Genomic DNA, 16,458 nt, shown 5'->3' on the forward strand with positions numbered 1-16,458 from the left:
ATAGTAGGTGCTCAGTAAATGCAGGTTTAAGTATTACTGTGGAGCCGGTGTGAGGGAAGGAGCTTCCGGACCCAGTCGCTTCAGTAGCAAGTACTGTCCCCGTGTATTTGAGTACTGACTGGACTTTAGTCTGTGGCAGAGACTTGGGGGGGTAGGGAGGGGCAGGCTAAGACACCGTGTCTGTCGAGGAGGGAAGATCAACTCATACCAAATACAACATACATACATACATATTCTCTCTCTCTCTCTCTCTGTCTCTCTCTCTCTCTCTCTCCCTCCCTCCCTCCCCCACCCCACCCCTCGACACACACACACACACACACCAGCAAACAGAAAATGTTTGATGCGTGAGAATAAATACATGTAGCACAGCGGACCCAATCAAATGTAAAGTGTGGCTGGGGAGGAGCTCAGTAAGAATAGGCCACTCAGGGAAGGCGTCATGGAGTATATGGGCCTTGAGCCGAGGTCAGGTTATCACAGGTGATGGGAGAAGGGGGGCCACTGAGAAAAGGCAAGACCCTGAAATGAACACACACCAAGTGCTTGTTCCGGAATAAATTGAACCCGACCAGACCAGAGGCTGTATTTTGTTAGTTGAAATAGTTTGTATTCTCCTGATTATAAAAACTATATCTGATATAGAAAACTTGAGAAATACTGGAAAGCATAAAGAAAATGTGAAAAGACAGACAAACCTACAATCTCACCCCCAGTCAGTTCTCCTTTAGTTTTTTTAAAGTGGCCTTTTTTACACAGCTTGTTCATTGACATAATGACTATTTTTGAGGTCCACTGTGTACTGGACACTAGTCTAGATGCTGGTGATATGGTAATAAGCAAGGCAAATGAGTCCTTGCCTGCAAAGGGCTTAAATTATAGTTTGGGAGAAGTACCAGTAAAGAATGTCATTTCAAGTAGCCATAACGTTTGTGAGGGAAATAGACCCGGTTAAGGAGGTCACAAGTTAAGGAGGGTGAAGAAGCTACCTTAGATGGGGTGTTCTGAGGAGACTCTGAGCACGTGACGTTTTGAGCAGAGACCCGGGAGGTGGGCAGGGGTGAGCAGGTGAGGACCTGGAAAAGGGCATTCTAGGCACAGGGAGTAACAAATATAAAGCCCGTGGGGCAGGAAGGAGCTTGTTTAGGGAAAGATACAGTGGCTCTGTCCAGGGGTGACTGTGTTTGTTGGAAGTGGTAGGGATTGGTGGCGCTGGGGATCTTTTGAAGGCTTGCTTATGGGTTAGCATGTGGTACATGAAAAAGAGTAATAAAAGTCTGGCTTCAGGGTTGATAGTTTGAACAGCTGGGAGGGTGGTGGTACCCTTCCTGGAGAGGGGTGGGGAGCAGGTTTGAGGGAGAAAAATCAAGAGTTCTGTTTCGTGAGGTTTCATTGGGGGCCCAGGGAGGAGGTCGGGGTTAGAGCTGGCTGCAGGGACTCAACATTCGGGAGGCATGGAAAGCCAGGGGAATGGAAACAAAGCTCATGGGAAGTGAGTCTGGAGAGAGACGACAGCTGGCCTGAAGGCTGAGCCCCGGGAAATTAGAGAAAGAGGAAGCAGCAGGGAATGAGAAGGAGTAGCCCAGGAAGTTGCAAGAAAACCAGGAGAGCGTGATTCCTAGAACCAAGGAGAGAGCTCATGATAGAGAAGGGCGACGAGCTAAGTTCGGTGTAGCTGAAAGACTACGAAGAAGGGAGATCACAGACCACTGGGTTTGGCGATGAGCCGTTTCAGTGACATCTGGGAACAGAAGCTTGATGACTGTCACTTAGAGACAGGAGGTGATGGAGGAGAGACGGCTAGGGGGTTACTGTCAGGAGGGTAGCTGGAGACCACGAGGTCAAGGAATGAATTCGTTTTTGAAATGTGAAACTTTACAGCATGTTTACGTGCTGATAGGAATAATCTGAGATGGGGGGGGGGAGAGAGAGAGAGAGAGAGAGAGAGAACGAGAGAGAACGAGAGAGAGAACAAGAACAGAAGGAACAGTACCAGGAGTGGATTCTTAAAGAAGTGAGAGGGGATGGAACTCTGGCTGAACTGGCCTTGGATAGGAATCGGGACAGTTCATTCAACTTAACAGGAAGAATGGCAGAGCGTAAAGGGACATAGACTGGACAATTTGGTGATACATTTCTCAATAAACAAGAGGTACTCATCTGTTGAAACTGAGGAGGAGGTAAATTTGGAGGTTTGAAGCAAGAGAAGAACGTGTGAAATAGTGTGCTGGGAGAGAGGAAACAAGTCCAGTAGTGAAATGTTGGTAAGATTTCTCCTAATGCTTATACAAATTTAAATACTGACCCCACCCCCCCAATATCATAGCATAAGTTATTCCCCATGTTCTTACATGCTTTGAATATAGTCATTCAACGTATGCATGTACCCTAATGATTGGTGTTAGGTTATATCTAATTGCTCGTAACTATAAATAATAGTGCAATGACATCTTTAAGCATAAAGATTTTTCTGAATTTCAGATTATTTCCTTAGGAGAGATTTCCAGAAACAGATCTATTAGGTCAAAAGCTCTTGATTCATATAATCAGACTGCCTTCCAAAAAGATAACACCAGTCAAAGCTTCTACCAGCAGAGGATAAGAGACTGTTTCATCACTTTCCTACCAGTAGCATCTAAAAGATAGAAAACACAAAACTTTGTTGATTTGATAGAGTAAAATGATGGTTGTCTTAATTTGTATCTTTTCGGAACATTCTTTCATGTGTTTCTTAGCCATTTTTATTTTCAAAGCACCTGTTTTGAGTAGTTGACTGGAAAAGGTGAGTTCAGATTAAGGAGAGCTTTGAAATCCTGGCTGAGGAGTTTCCATTCAATGGAGAAGGAAAGAGAGGGTCACAAAGATTTTTGAGGGAAATGACCTAATGAGAGCAATGTTTAAGGAAGTTTAGTCTAGAAGGAGAATGCAGGATGGACTGGAATGAGGAAAAAGTGGTATCTGGAAGTCCAGCTCAGCAGTGGTAATTCAGGCAAGGAGTGTTAAGGCTCCAAGGGTGGATGGTGGGAAAGGAAGTGGAGGGGGGAGAGATGGAAACAGACACTTCGTAGAAACAAGCCACAGAAATTGGTGCTTTATTGGATCCAGGAATAGACAGAGATGAGTCCAGGATGGTTCTGGAAAAAACACGAGAGCTCTGCCCTGTAACCTTGGCTAGATCATTTAATCCCTGTGGGGCGGTTTCCCCATCTGTAAAACAAACAAAAAACCCCTGCTTTATCTATTTCATGGTATTGCTATGAGGATCAACAGAAATACTTTCAGTGAAAGCTTTGAAAAGTGCAAGATATGGTGTAAGTGGCGCTCCCAGAAAGTGAAAGTGTGGCTGGAGAGTGGGTGATCGGGGCAATGAACGTTTGGAAGAGCAGCGATCTGGCTACCCACAGTGGTCTCCACTGCAGCTGACCTGAGCCTCAACCAAGTTTCTATCACTCAGATCCCAAATTAAGGCTAACGGCATGATCAAAGAAAGTCAAAGGACTTGGATTTCACCCAAGGAGACAGATGTGTAATTGTAGAGGTGAGAGGATGGTGCCAGGGATGCTGATGGGCTGACATCATCTGGCCCAGTTCCCTCTTCCCATCACGTGGAGGAGAGATGGGGTGAGAGAGTGTCCAAAATCAACAAGCACAGCTCTTCTTTCTGACTTGGCCTCACTCTGCACAGCAACAAAGGCACAGACCTGGATACGTCGTCATCAGACCCCCGAGAAACCTCGTCACGCTTCTCTCATTCTCCACTCTCGCTACTTATTTCCCTTCTCACACAAATAGGCCAGTTAATCCCCTTATTATTTTTCCCCATTCATCAAATCTTCTGCCCATACTTAAACTAGGGGAGACAACTGTAGTTCTTTTTTTTTTTTTTAAGTCTTTATTGAATTTGTTACAATATTGCTTCTGTTTTATGTTTGGGCCGGGGGGCACGTGGGATCTTAACTCCCCGACCGGAGATCGAACCCACATCCCCTGCATTGCAAGGTGAAGTCTTAACTACTGGACCATCAGGGAAGTCCGTCCCCTAGTTTCTTTAATGCCTTAACCTGTTGCTACCTTGATGCAACCTGTTCACTATGATACAGGCTCTGGTCTACCAGTGGAGCTCACCTTTTAAGGAGGACTCTCTTTTTAGTTTTGAATTTTTTCATTGTAATTTCAAAGATTTTAAGAGTGCAGAAAAAATATAACCCATGTGGCTCACCATTAAGAGAGCCAGATGTCAGCGTTTTGCCATATTTGCTTTAGACCCCTCTCTCTCTTTTTTGACGTGTTAATTTAATTTTAAAATTTTTATTGGAGTATAGTTGATTTACAGTGTTGTGTTAGTTTCTGCTGTACGGCGAAATGATTCAGTTATACATATGTCCACTCTTTTGAAGATTCTTTTCCCACATAGGTCATTACAGAGTATTGCGTGGAGTCCCCTGTGCTACACAGTAGGTTCTTATTAGTTATCTATTTTATACATACTAGTGTGTATATGTCAATCCCAGTCTCCCAATTTATCCCTCCCCCCTTTCCCCGTTGGTAACCGTAAGTTTGTTTTCTACATCTGTGACTCTATTACTGTTTTGTAAATAAGTTCATTTGTACCATTTTTTTTAGATTCCTCATAAGCGATATCATATGATGTCTGTCTGTCTGACTGACTTCACTCACTATGACAATCTCTAGGTCCATCCACGTTGCTGCAAAAATTTATAGATACTTTCCCCCTTCTCCTCCCTCTCTCCAAAGCTACCACTATCCTAAAGTTGGTGCACCTCATTCTCATGTTTTTGTACTTTGTCTACATATTGATGGATGTGTATCTCTATAGAATATATAATATTTTCTGGGTTTTAAAATTCCAAATAAATTGTGTCATATGGTACATATCCTTTTTTAACTTGGATTTTTTTTCTATTCAACAGTGTTTTAATATTTATCCTTGTTGATACACGTAGATGGTGTTCACTTCACTGACATGTAATATTCCACTGTATTAAAAAGCCACAGTTTTTTTTTTTTATCCACTTCTATACGGTAGTTAGGTAGTTTCCACTTTTTTTTGATGTTACAAAGAAGGCCACAATGCACATCTGATACAGCTATGTGTACCTTGTTATGCAATATCTCTTGGTACTGGGTTATAGGATATACCCATTTTCAACTCTACCGAGTATTACAAAATTGTCTTCCAAAATATACCAATTTACACTTTAACCAGCAATGAGTAAGTGCCCCCCTTTCCCATTACTCACCAGTATTTGGTGTTATCAGGTGTTTTAACTGATGGCAAAATTTTGGGTGTGAAGTGACGTCCCTGATTTCTAGTTAGGTGGGACATCTTTTTCCATCTTGGTTGGCCATTCAGGCTTCTTTTCCTGTGAATTGCCTGTTCCTGTCCTTTGCACATTTTCCTATTAGCCTATTTGTTTTGTTCTCAATGATTTTAGGGTTCTTTATATGTTTTGGATCCTGGGCCCTTGTTAAATATGTTACAAGTCTTCCCCATTCTATGAACCGTCTTTGATACTTTGTTTATGGTGAATTTTTTTTTTTTTTTTCTGTACGCGGGCCTCTCACTGTTGTGGCCTCTCCGGTTGCGGAGCACAGGCTCCGGACACGCAGGCCCAGTGGCCATGGCTCACAGGCCCAGCCGCTCCGCGGCATGTGGGATCTTCCCGGACCGGGGCACGAACCCGCGTCCCCTGCATCGGCAGGTGGATTCTCAACCACTGCGCCACCAGGGAAGCCCCTATGGTGAATTTTTAATTCAAAAGCCTTTAGAATCTTAATGCAGTCAAATTTATCAATCTATTATCCTTTGTGCTTTTTGTTACTTGTTAAAGAAATATTTCCTATTCTGATATCATAAACTATTCATTCCCCTTATATACTTTCTTCCCCAAAAAAATCTGATTAAAGAATTTTGCCTTTTCTCACTTAGGTGTTTAATACATCTAGATTTTCTTTTGGAGAAGGGTATGTTTATCGCGTGAGGTAAGAATCTAACTTTTAGGGCTTCCCTGGTGGCGCAGTGGTTGGGAGTCCACCTGCTGATGCAGGGGACACGGGTTCGTGCCCCCGTCCGCGAGGATCCCACATGCCGCCGAGCGGCTGGGCCCGTGAGCCATGGCCGCTGAGCCTGCGCGTCCGGAGCCTGTGCTCCGCAACGGGAGAGGCCACAACAGTGAGAGGCCCGTGTACCGCAAAGGAAAAAAAAAAAAAAAAAAGGAATCTAACTTTTACTGTATAAATAGCCAATTATGCCAGCTTCACTTACGGAATAATCTGTGCTTCTTCCACTAAGTTGTGGTGCCAGCTCTGTCAGATACTCAGTGTCCATATATTTGTGGTTCTGTTTTTAGGCTCTCTATTTGTTCACAATGACCTGTTTATCTGTCCCACGTGAGTAAAACCATGATTAACTTAAGTTATGATTGCTTGATAACACAACTTGATATTTGGTATGAGATGATCCCCTTTTCAAAATTGTCTTGGACCTTTACACTTCAATATGGATTTCAGGTTTAGCTTGTCAAATTCTGTAAAAAGCACTGTTGGAATGTTGATGGGAATTCCACTGAATTTATGTAATAATTTGGGGGAAATTGTCATATTTATTTTTAGGTCGAAACATGAAATTGTCAATATTTTGACCTATAAAATGGCTCAAAAATGGTTCAACTTGATAATAAACATTCCCATCTAAGAATACCAAATATCTTTGCGTTACTTAGGTCATCTTTTATGTCATTTGACAGCTTTAGGATTTTCTCTTTAAATATATTGTTCTTCAATTATATTTATTCCTTGATAACGTAATTTTTGTTATTATGCAAAATGGCATTGGGTTCTTTTTTTTTTTAAACATCTTTATTGGAGTGTAATTGCTTTACAATGGTGTGTTAGTTTCTGCTTTATAACAAAGTGAATCAGCTATACATATACATATATCCCCATATCGTATTGGGTTCTTTGAAGAGTCACTTTATCTGAATTTCATCTTTCCCCTTTGGGTGTTAGTTATTAGAACAAGTAGAACTCATAAACGTGATGCTCTGCTTTGTGTTGCTGAGGTAATTTAATTGTAGGCCTGCTTCCTTCCAGATGGATCACCTAAACAATTTCCAACCACAAAAATCATGACAATTCCCACGGAAACTTACAATTTATCATGATCAAAACTCTCCTGCACCCATCAAAGTCCAATTCAAATGGCATTTCCTCCCCGAAGCCTCCCCTGATTACCTCAGTCAGAGGTGCTAATTTGTATCTAATGGAATTTCATGCCATTCATGTTGCATATTTTTGAGTTGACTTTGTACCTGTTATGTGTAAGTTTTTCAAAGGTGAGGACTAAGTTTTACTCACTTCCCTTTTCTTTAGAATATAACAAAATGTCTGGCTCATGGTAGGGAATGAGTGTTACGTTTAGGAAAAAAAAAGTAATTTTCGTTATGATAGTCTTGGCTCACCAACTAAATGATAAACGCTTTGAAGTTGGCATGCGCTACGTTTTCAATAAATGGTAGCTATGATGATGTAGTTCTAGGTCACAGTAAATAATCATACCTTTAGATTGGCAGTTCTGAAAGGAATTCAGCAGCTGAGAGCTGTATCTGAATTAAGGATCAGAAGAGCGAAAATACAGATTCAGGATGGTTAAAGGTGACCCAAGAAAACTAGCGATAGGATGTCTGATTGATTTCCCGCAAGCAACACAAAGGAGATAGTACATATCCAGTCAAACTTCGGAGGTTGGAAAACTATGTCTGGGGAAGAGAAATCCAAGCTTAGTAAATTTTAAAGGCTGACAGAATTCAGGAATGAAGAATGATGGGCTCATCAAATAGCACTAAAAAGATGGACGAGTCCTGTGTTTTCACATGGTCACCATACAGCTTCTTCCTTCTTTATTGAGAATTTCACTCTAAGGTCAAGCCTTGTGGCAAAGCCTTTACAGATGTAAGGAAAAAAAAGTTGGTAAAGTATGGAATAATCTGAGACATGGTGAAAAGCAGCCTTATAATAACGTGCTAAGTTGTAAGAGAGTTGTGAGATGTTTAAAACATATGGTCTAAAGGGGATCTGATGGGCGATGTGATCTGTGGTGAGACTGTTGGCTCTATAGCCTTGAAAAAGACAGAGAAAGAAGAGAAGCTCTTAGAAAAGAATGAGATTAAGGACAGTGATGAACAAGCTGTATAATATTCCTCTCCATGCAACCACTGAATAAGGGGAAAGCCATAAACAAAGGTTCTTTCATTTGAGATAAGGTCTATTGCTTCACTAGTTTAACTTCCAAAAGTGGGTTATGATAACAGAATAGTTTCTAGACGCTCTTAAGAAATTGTAAACCAGTTGAACTGAAGGGGTTGTGGTTGAAGTGAGCACCCTGTAGCTATGCCAAAAACACATGTATTTCTAAACACTTAAAAGGGAAAAGCATTTTTTTGCCCTTTCACTGTGAACTTTACTATTGTTCCAATGAAGTAGTTCAAGATGATTTGGGCACTTAAAAAACATGTCAAGTGGTGCTAACTCTACAGTTATTAGCTATAAAACCTTAGCTATTCACCATTTATGTCTATAAATTATAAACACATGCGTGCATGTGTGCACACACGTAATATACACACATGCACTCATCTCCGCCCCAATAAATTCTTGTGGTATGTTCAGATTGGCCATAGCCCCTTCCATGAGGTTGGATGAATTTGTACTGCAGGATACAGCCATTCACCTTAAGTGGCCTTTCTGTGGATAGTAAAGTAGCGTTTCTATGACCATTTTAAGGCAGGAAATAATACGGCACTGCATAAGAGGTTAAAGTCAAGAAGGTGTTTTTCCATCGTTAGGAGAATAGCTAAATAAATTATGGGAACACATACTATGTTATAGTGTATGCCTGCTTAAAAAAATGAGGCAGACAATAGGTACAGACATAGAAAGATCTCCAGGATATATTGTGATAAAAGCAAGTCATAAAACAAAACACGGAGTATGAGCTCAACTCAAACTTATCTTAGAGATGCTGGCTTTCCCATATAGCCCTACTGTAATCCATTATCTTATTTTGTTCGTCACAACAGTTAGTACTATCTGATTGTATGCTGTAGGCTTATAGTTTTGTTTGTTAAATTTATTACCTGTACTTTCCCATTAGAATGGAAATTCAAGGTCCCTGTTTTGTTTCCAGCACCTGGTGTACTCCTGGCACAGAGCTGGCTCTCAGGGAACAGCTGTTGAATGAATGAATGAACCCCATCTATCATTTGCCTCACATATATCTGTGTCCCACATTTGCATATATACACATATGTAGGTAAAAAATGGAAAAATCTTTGATGAAATACACATGAAACAGTTATGTGTCCATTCCCCATAAGGGAAATTTTTACAGCTTATTCTATTTTGGTACGATGTGAGCTTTGAAAATGAAAACGTACTCATGTATTACTTATTAAAATAAATAACAGGAGTTTTAATAATGAAATTGTAGGCCTCTTTACCATCAACAAAGAGCCACTGAATGAACGTTGAAAAGCTCTGTGGATCCAAAGACTTACATATTTGCAAAACTTTAGAATATTGACTATGTATAGAATGATAAAATATTTTTGAAGAAAAGCAGATCTACGCTTCACGGTAATTTACAGTTGTGGTTTAAAGCAAGAAAAGGACAAGCCAAAACCTATTCCTTCAGGAGACTGGCGAGAGAGAGCGAGGGAGAGAGGGAGCGAGGGAGAGAGGGGGAGAGAGGGAGCGGGGGAGCGAGGGAGAGAGGGAGCGAGGGAGAGGGATCTCAGAAGCAGATTATGCAAAAATCAAGCTTTGACTGAATGTGGGTGGAGGAGGAGTGAATTTACTTGATTTAACTTTTTCAGTAGCAATTAAGTGATGGGCTGAGTTCACAGATGAGCATCTGAGAATGTATTTGTTGGCATATTTTCCTTAATTGAACTGGGCAGAGTGGTGACCCCAGCTGCATTGCTATGTGTCACTTTAGATCCTGGTTAAGCTGTTTCAAGTTTGTCCTTGAGGGGGGAGGAGGAGTTTCCATGCAAATGCTGAACTTGTGAGATAGAAAAACCTCATCTCATTATTTTGCCAAGAGATGGAGGAGAAAACTTATCCAGGTAGTGTCTGAGTTTTCTTTCTTTAGTCACCCAGGCTTCAATGTAAGCAGGAAATTGTGGATTGGGGATGGAGACCCGCTTCCACTCCAAGAGCCCAGACCATGGCTCTTAGTTTTGGAGTTAGTGACTCTGGACAGGGCACAGCCCCTGCTGGTCTCTGGGAACACTCCTGGGAGAGTCTGCCCTCCCCCTCCCCCATCCCCATCCATCTTTATTTCCCTCTTGTTTTTCTTGCTCTCCCTTCCTTTTTCTCTGCTACTGGTCTCTCAAACATCGACTGCTCTTCAGACAAAGCAAGCTGCTGATCGTGGCCGTGCTCAAAGTACAGTTCCATGGGTCACAAGAGGTCACAGAAAAGGTCAAAAGAGGGGGTGAATTCACAGTCAGAAGGGAAGAGCCTTAAGGGGTATGAGGTTTCCCTTTGAGGTGATGCGAAAGTTCTGAAACTAGACACTGGTGATGGGTGCAGGGCATTGTTAAAATACGTACTGCCACTGAATCGTGCACTTTTAATGGGTAAAATGGTAAAATTGATGTGTATTTTGCCACAATTTTTTTAAAAAAGGGAGAGGATCTTTCTAAAGCGATGCCCACATTTACAAGTTCTCTCCCATTTCTTATGTTCTAAATTTTTCATTTGAACATTCAAGAGGGCTTCTAAAAAGGCACCCAACCAAACGTAAACAACTTGCAGGGGACCTTGTTGTTTATATGAACGAGTCTGTGCCGGCTTACGTGTGACCCCTCAGCTGGGTCTTGCTGTGGCTGACAGCTTTTGGGAGGCTTTTCTGGGCTGAATGGGGATGAGGATAATAGGCTGGAAAAGGCATCCAAGTAGTTTCCTTTGGGCAAAGCATTAGGATGTGATACGATGCTATGTATGTACATGTAAGACCTAAATACGGTGTAACTTGACGATAAAGAGAGAGATTTGGGGGTGTCAGGATTGAGTCTCCATAAATAACTTCTACTGATTTCCAGTACAAAACGGGCCTCTACTCACGGGTTACTTTTCTGGATGTAAACGCTACAGCTCCACTGCCCTACATGCGTCAGTCCCACCAAACCAGCCAAGCGTTAGCAAGTAATCGCAGGAAGTAATTCTCCAGTCTTTTAGCAGGTTACAGCTGTGGTTAGGGTCGGGGGTCCTCTTGTCTGGATTGGGCTAGTAGCTCTGAACTCTGGCACTGCCAACCAATGCCAGAGTCTTCCCTGCTATTACCCCAACTCCAATCCCCCCTTAATTCCACTCCTTTTCCCCTCACCTTCTAAATGGAAGTTTATCCTTAGAAAAGAGCTGAGCCTCGGTTCTATGCTATGTTCAGGGTGTCCTTCACGCTTACGTTGCTCTCACAGATACAACTAAACCTTGAGATATTCTGGCAGAAGAGTTTTGGATGAAGAGCTACCGGGGTATCTACTAGTGAAGCTTGGCCCTTCTTGGTCTGGGTACCTAGAACCCTTTACCTTAAAGACACAGGTAGCAGAGGAAGGGATGACGTGATTGGCTGATGAGCCAATCACGTGAGCACATTGCCTCAGTGCATGATGGGAATGATAAACAGAGCAGCCCACTCAGCTCCCCCTGTGCTGCCCTGTGTGTACCTGGGATGTTTATACTCATTTCTTTCCTGCAATGTCTCTTAATCCATTTTGCACCATAAGGGTACATTTCATGAGAAAGAAAAGGCAATTACTATTCAAGTTTTGCAAAAGGTTAATTGACATTTCTGAATTTCATTATTCTAGGAAATCATGCAAAAATAGCCTGAGAGTGAGGGTCGGTTTATCATCCCGGGGCATCAACATCCTCATTGATCTTTCTCCTCTGCTTTTCCTCAGGATCTTTCTCAGATCTATGAAAACCACTTGACACTTCAGGTGTAATTCTGTCCCCCAGGTACTAGGACAGTAGGTCACCTTGATCTGAATATGCGCTTACAGGTACAGATATTTGGTGTCAGTGACACAGTGACGACAGGAAAGATGCCCCTTTCAGATCCTTAGATAAATAGTCCTAGTGACCAAGATCTCACTTAGGAAGGAACATTGAGAGTGAGATGGAATTAATTCTTCCGAGATGGAATTAATTCTTCCTGAATTCTTTGTGGTTCCAACCCTACTGTTTTAATCTTAAAATATTCTGAAAATGTCTTGCTGTTCTAGAAATTTCGATGACGGTTTCTTGGGCTTTACTAAAAACATCTCAGGTCAGTATCGCCTTCTGTTCTCTGAAATATTTTCAGAGAGGAAGGGCTTACTTTTTTCAGCAGTTGAATGGCTTTTGTCAGGAACCCCGTTTTCTCTGTACCCCCATCTGGGAGATGGTTTGTGCGTGCATCAGTGTAGACCTAAGCTGGACCCACCTCCTGCCACCTCTGCTTTGCAAACTGATCTTGATTCCTTACAGTGTCACTACGAACTCAGTGGCCAACAGCCCCACTTGCTGTGCTTACTCAGCTCTGTCACAGCTTTAAACATTTTAGGACCTCACTGGACAATCTGGGAAGAGTGTGAGCTAGAAAGGTGACTTTTTTGATCATTTGGGGGGAACTGCCAGTCCCTTGGGCAGGTGGCTGGAGGAGTTACGAAGACACTCCGGGGAGTCAGAGGTTCTCCAGGGTGACTTTATTCCATTGTTCCAAGTCTGGGTGCAAATTCTTAAAATGGTTAGCCTGACAGAAAGAATGTTTCTTAAAGGAGCTTTCCTGTCTGTCTACCCCTAAGAATCAAACCATACTCAAAGCAGCCACTGTCATGGAATCTGTCTCCAACTTAGAGCTCTCGTGGTGCTTCTCTGGTACTGGTCATTTCACATTTTCCTTTCATGTCTGGTCCTTTATATTATACTCACTTTAGTGGCTCTGTTCTCTTTTAACCTGTCTCTTCAAAGTAAATATGCCTCTTCAAAGTAAACATGTCTCAAATCACCTCCCTCTTTCAACACTTTGCACCCTATCAGTCCCTCCTAATCGTTCCCAGTTCTTTACTTGGGTCTAATCTGGAGGTTCTCCTACCTTTTATCACTCTTTGCGTCTTTTCTCTTATTTCCTCCTTATCTCTCTTCCATTCGATGTATTCCACTAAGAATGAATGATTGAGAACCTACTGTACACTCAGTGTTGAAGCAGGAAAATTAAAGTACAAAGGATGTATTTTTTCAATTATCTAATGTATTAAAGATCTTTTAGTCCTGCGATGGAGCCACATTTTCTACCTGTCCCATTTATTAATTCACCTTATTCCATTTTTAGGCTCATTAACTCTGGTGCCCATCGTCCTGATGATAGTAAGTTAGGACACACATGGCTGGTGCCTGAAGAAGCTGTGTTCACTTAAAGACGTACACTAACTGATTACCTTAGATATTTGCTTGTTCAGATTTTCATTTTCTTGTTCACTGCTGTATTTGCAGGGCCTTGCACAGCACCAGACACAAAATAGTGCCTTAATGATGTCTCCTGAATGAATAAAAGACTGTGGGGCTGATATGGAATGAATTCTGGACCTTTTAAAACTAACTGGATTTTGGTTCAAAATAATTTTTAATTTTATATACGGCATGTCCACTTCTTTAAAATGCTTTGAATATTTTAATATGCTTTACTTTTTTTCTTTTTTGCGGTACGCGGGCCTCTCACTGTTGTGGCCTCTCCCGTTGCGGAGCACAGGCTCCGGACGCGCAGGCTCAGCGGCCATGGCTCACGGGCCCAGCCGCTCCGCGGCATGTGGGATCTTCCCGGACCGGGGCACGAACCCGCGTCCCCTGCATCGGCAGGCGGACTCTCAACCACTGCGCCACCAGGGAAGCCCTATGCTTTACATTTTTAAAAATAAACTACAGTTTTTATAGCTTAATCTTTAAGGGCTGGAAATGAGAAAATATTCATTGCTTTAAATGCTTATTAATGCCCACGAGGTCATTTAAAACTAGTGTCTGTTCTCTTCTGAGTGATGGGAACTAGCGTTTAGCTCCACGTGCTCTGCGTTCAGAGTTGCTCTTCTGGTTTAAACCTTGGTCTGCTACCCACTAGCCCTATGACCTGGAGCCACTTATTTCCCTTATGTTTCTGCTTCCTCATCCCACAGCCTGTCAAACAGGCACAATAATTTAGCAAACCTCATAGAACTGTTAGGAGGAGTTAAACAAACTAACATTAGTAAGGAGCTTAGAATAGTACCGGCCACCTAACGAGAGTGTGCAAAGTCAAAACAGACCTGGAAATGCAGCTGATAACAGTACCTACCTCAGATGACAGTCGTGGAAAGTATCAATAAACGAGACATTTGTAAAACTCCTAACAGTTCCTGGGTACCTGGTGAGTGCTCAGTACATTTTTATTATTTTCGATAAAGAAAACCTATGAAGATAGTATATCTATCTTCAAAGGTTTTAACGGGCACACGTCAAGCCAGAGAACAGCTAAGTGATGTGCTCTACGACGTGACACAGATTGTTAAAAAAAAAAAAAAAAAAAGCAAACATCAGAGAAAAGGAAGGATTACGTGCTCTGGGATGTGAAAGGAGGCTCCTCTGGCCAGAGGCTGGGGGAGAAAACGAGCCAGTGCAGGCTGTGGCGGAAGTCACGGGGGTAGATGGGAGTTAGCAGGGTTGGGCCATGCAGTCGAGGCCCTGGGAAGCCTGCAGGTGTGATGGGTTGTGTGGCTGGCAGTAGGGAGTCCGCCCGTGGGTGCCCTGGGGAGGGGACTTCCTGCCCCCCTAAGTACATGCTTCCCTGGGCTGCGTGCTTAGGACCTCTTCTGTCCCTGCTTGATGTCCCTTGTCCCAAGAACTTACTCCTTGGCTTTCATAGAACTTTCTAGAAATTGCATTTCTTCTCTAGAATGGCTCTGCCCCCATGGAAAGGTCTTCCTGAAAGGAAATGAGAAGGGAGAGAAGAAGTTCCCCTCCCCTAAATTCTCTCGGCAGGTGTTTGATCGCCACTTGTCCAGAACATTAACTCTCTTCTCTGTTTTCTTTGGACTCGAGTAAGTTGTCATTTACCAAAAACAATGATAATGGGCCAGATCCTATCAATGATCCAAGGTCACCAAAATACTCTCAGTATATAGGTTCTTTTTGAGTTGCCAGGCTTCATATAAAAAGATGCATCTCGGGCTTCCCTGGTGGCGCAGTGGTTGAGAGTCCGCCTGCCGATGCAGGGGATGCGGGTTCGTGCCCCGGCCCGGGAAGATCCCACATGCCGCGGAGCGGCTGGGCCCGTGAGCCACGGCCGCTGAGCCTGCGCGTCCGGAGCCTGTGCTCCGCAACGGGAGAGGCCACAACAGTGAGACGCCAGCGTACCGCAAAAAAAAGATGCATCTCAAGTCTCCAAAGGATGCACAGTTTATTCTCAGGTTTTAAAAACCCAGTTAAGCTTTCCAAAGGCTTAGGATATAATGAGCTAGCTTTCAGTCTTTTTCAGCCTGTGATCTTGATGTTTTTCTATGTCAGCTTTGGAACAACCAGTGAGTTAATTAAGGATGATCACTTTGGTTATCCGTAATCTTCACTTATAGATTTGTAAAAAGAAGCAACCATAAAAGAAGTGGTATTTTTGAAGATATCTACACACACGGACAAAAGGGTCGCAGTCATACAGGGTGTTGCATTGGCTGCTGATCTACCGCCTCAAATGGGAGTCTCACATATGAAACTTTACAAATACCATATAAATGCACGTAAGAAAGAGATTATCTCCAGAAAATTAAGAAATTCCTTTCCAAAACAACTATAGTAGTTTTAAAGAGTGAATAAAGGGAACAGAGAGAGAGAGAGAGAGAAAATTGACAATTTAGTATAGCGGAACTCAATAAATGCTAATAATAGCATATTAGAATGATATTTAGGGAAGGTTTTATATAAGAATTTATATAAAACTCTTTTTAGATGTTCTTCTTTTGGCCCTCAGAAGATCAAAGAAAGCTGTGAGGAGGACATCTTTGTTAGATTTAGAGTCGTTTGACATTTGAGCTGACTTATTAATTAACCCTCTGATACCTTCCAACAGATTCTGACAATTCGTGGGCCAATTTCTATACAGATGAGGGAGGTGGGTGGGAAGATAGTATTTACTAAACCATGTCTATGGGTCAGCTCAGTTATATTAACTCATTGCAACCATACCACATTCCTCTGTGGTCAGTATTATCTCAGTTTTATAAATAAGGAAATACAGGCTCAGAGGGTAAGGATAAGTGAGTCGCCCAAATTCTCTGACCCACGAGGACAATGCTAGGATGCAAACCCGCCCAACACCTCATAATATTTTTCCATTTACAGTAACTCCCTGGTCTCTCCCTCTAATCCCAG

General features: G+C 42.4%; 1 protein-coding gene across 1 annotated transcript in view; it reads right to left on the bottom strand.

The window, feature by feature from the left end:
• The window catches only part of FLT1 (fms related receptor tyrosine kinase 1), a 168,910-nt gene that overhangs the window by 48,471 nt on the left and 103,981 nt on the right, over window positions 1-16,458 (bottom strand). The gene's annotated exons all lie outside the window — the stretch shown is intronic.

This window comes from Phocoena phocoena, chromosome 18 (genome assembly GCF_963924675.1).
Source record: "Phocoena phocoena chromosome 18, mPhoPho1.1, whole genome shotgun sequence".
Classification (NCBI taxonomy): domain Eukaryota; kingdom Metazoa; phylum Chordata; class Mammalia; order Artiodactyla; family Phocoenidae; genus Phocoena; species Phocoena phocoena.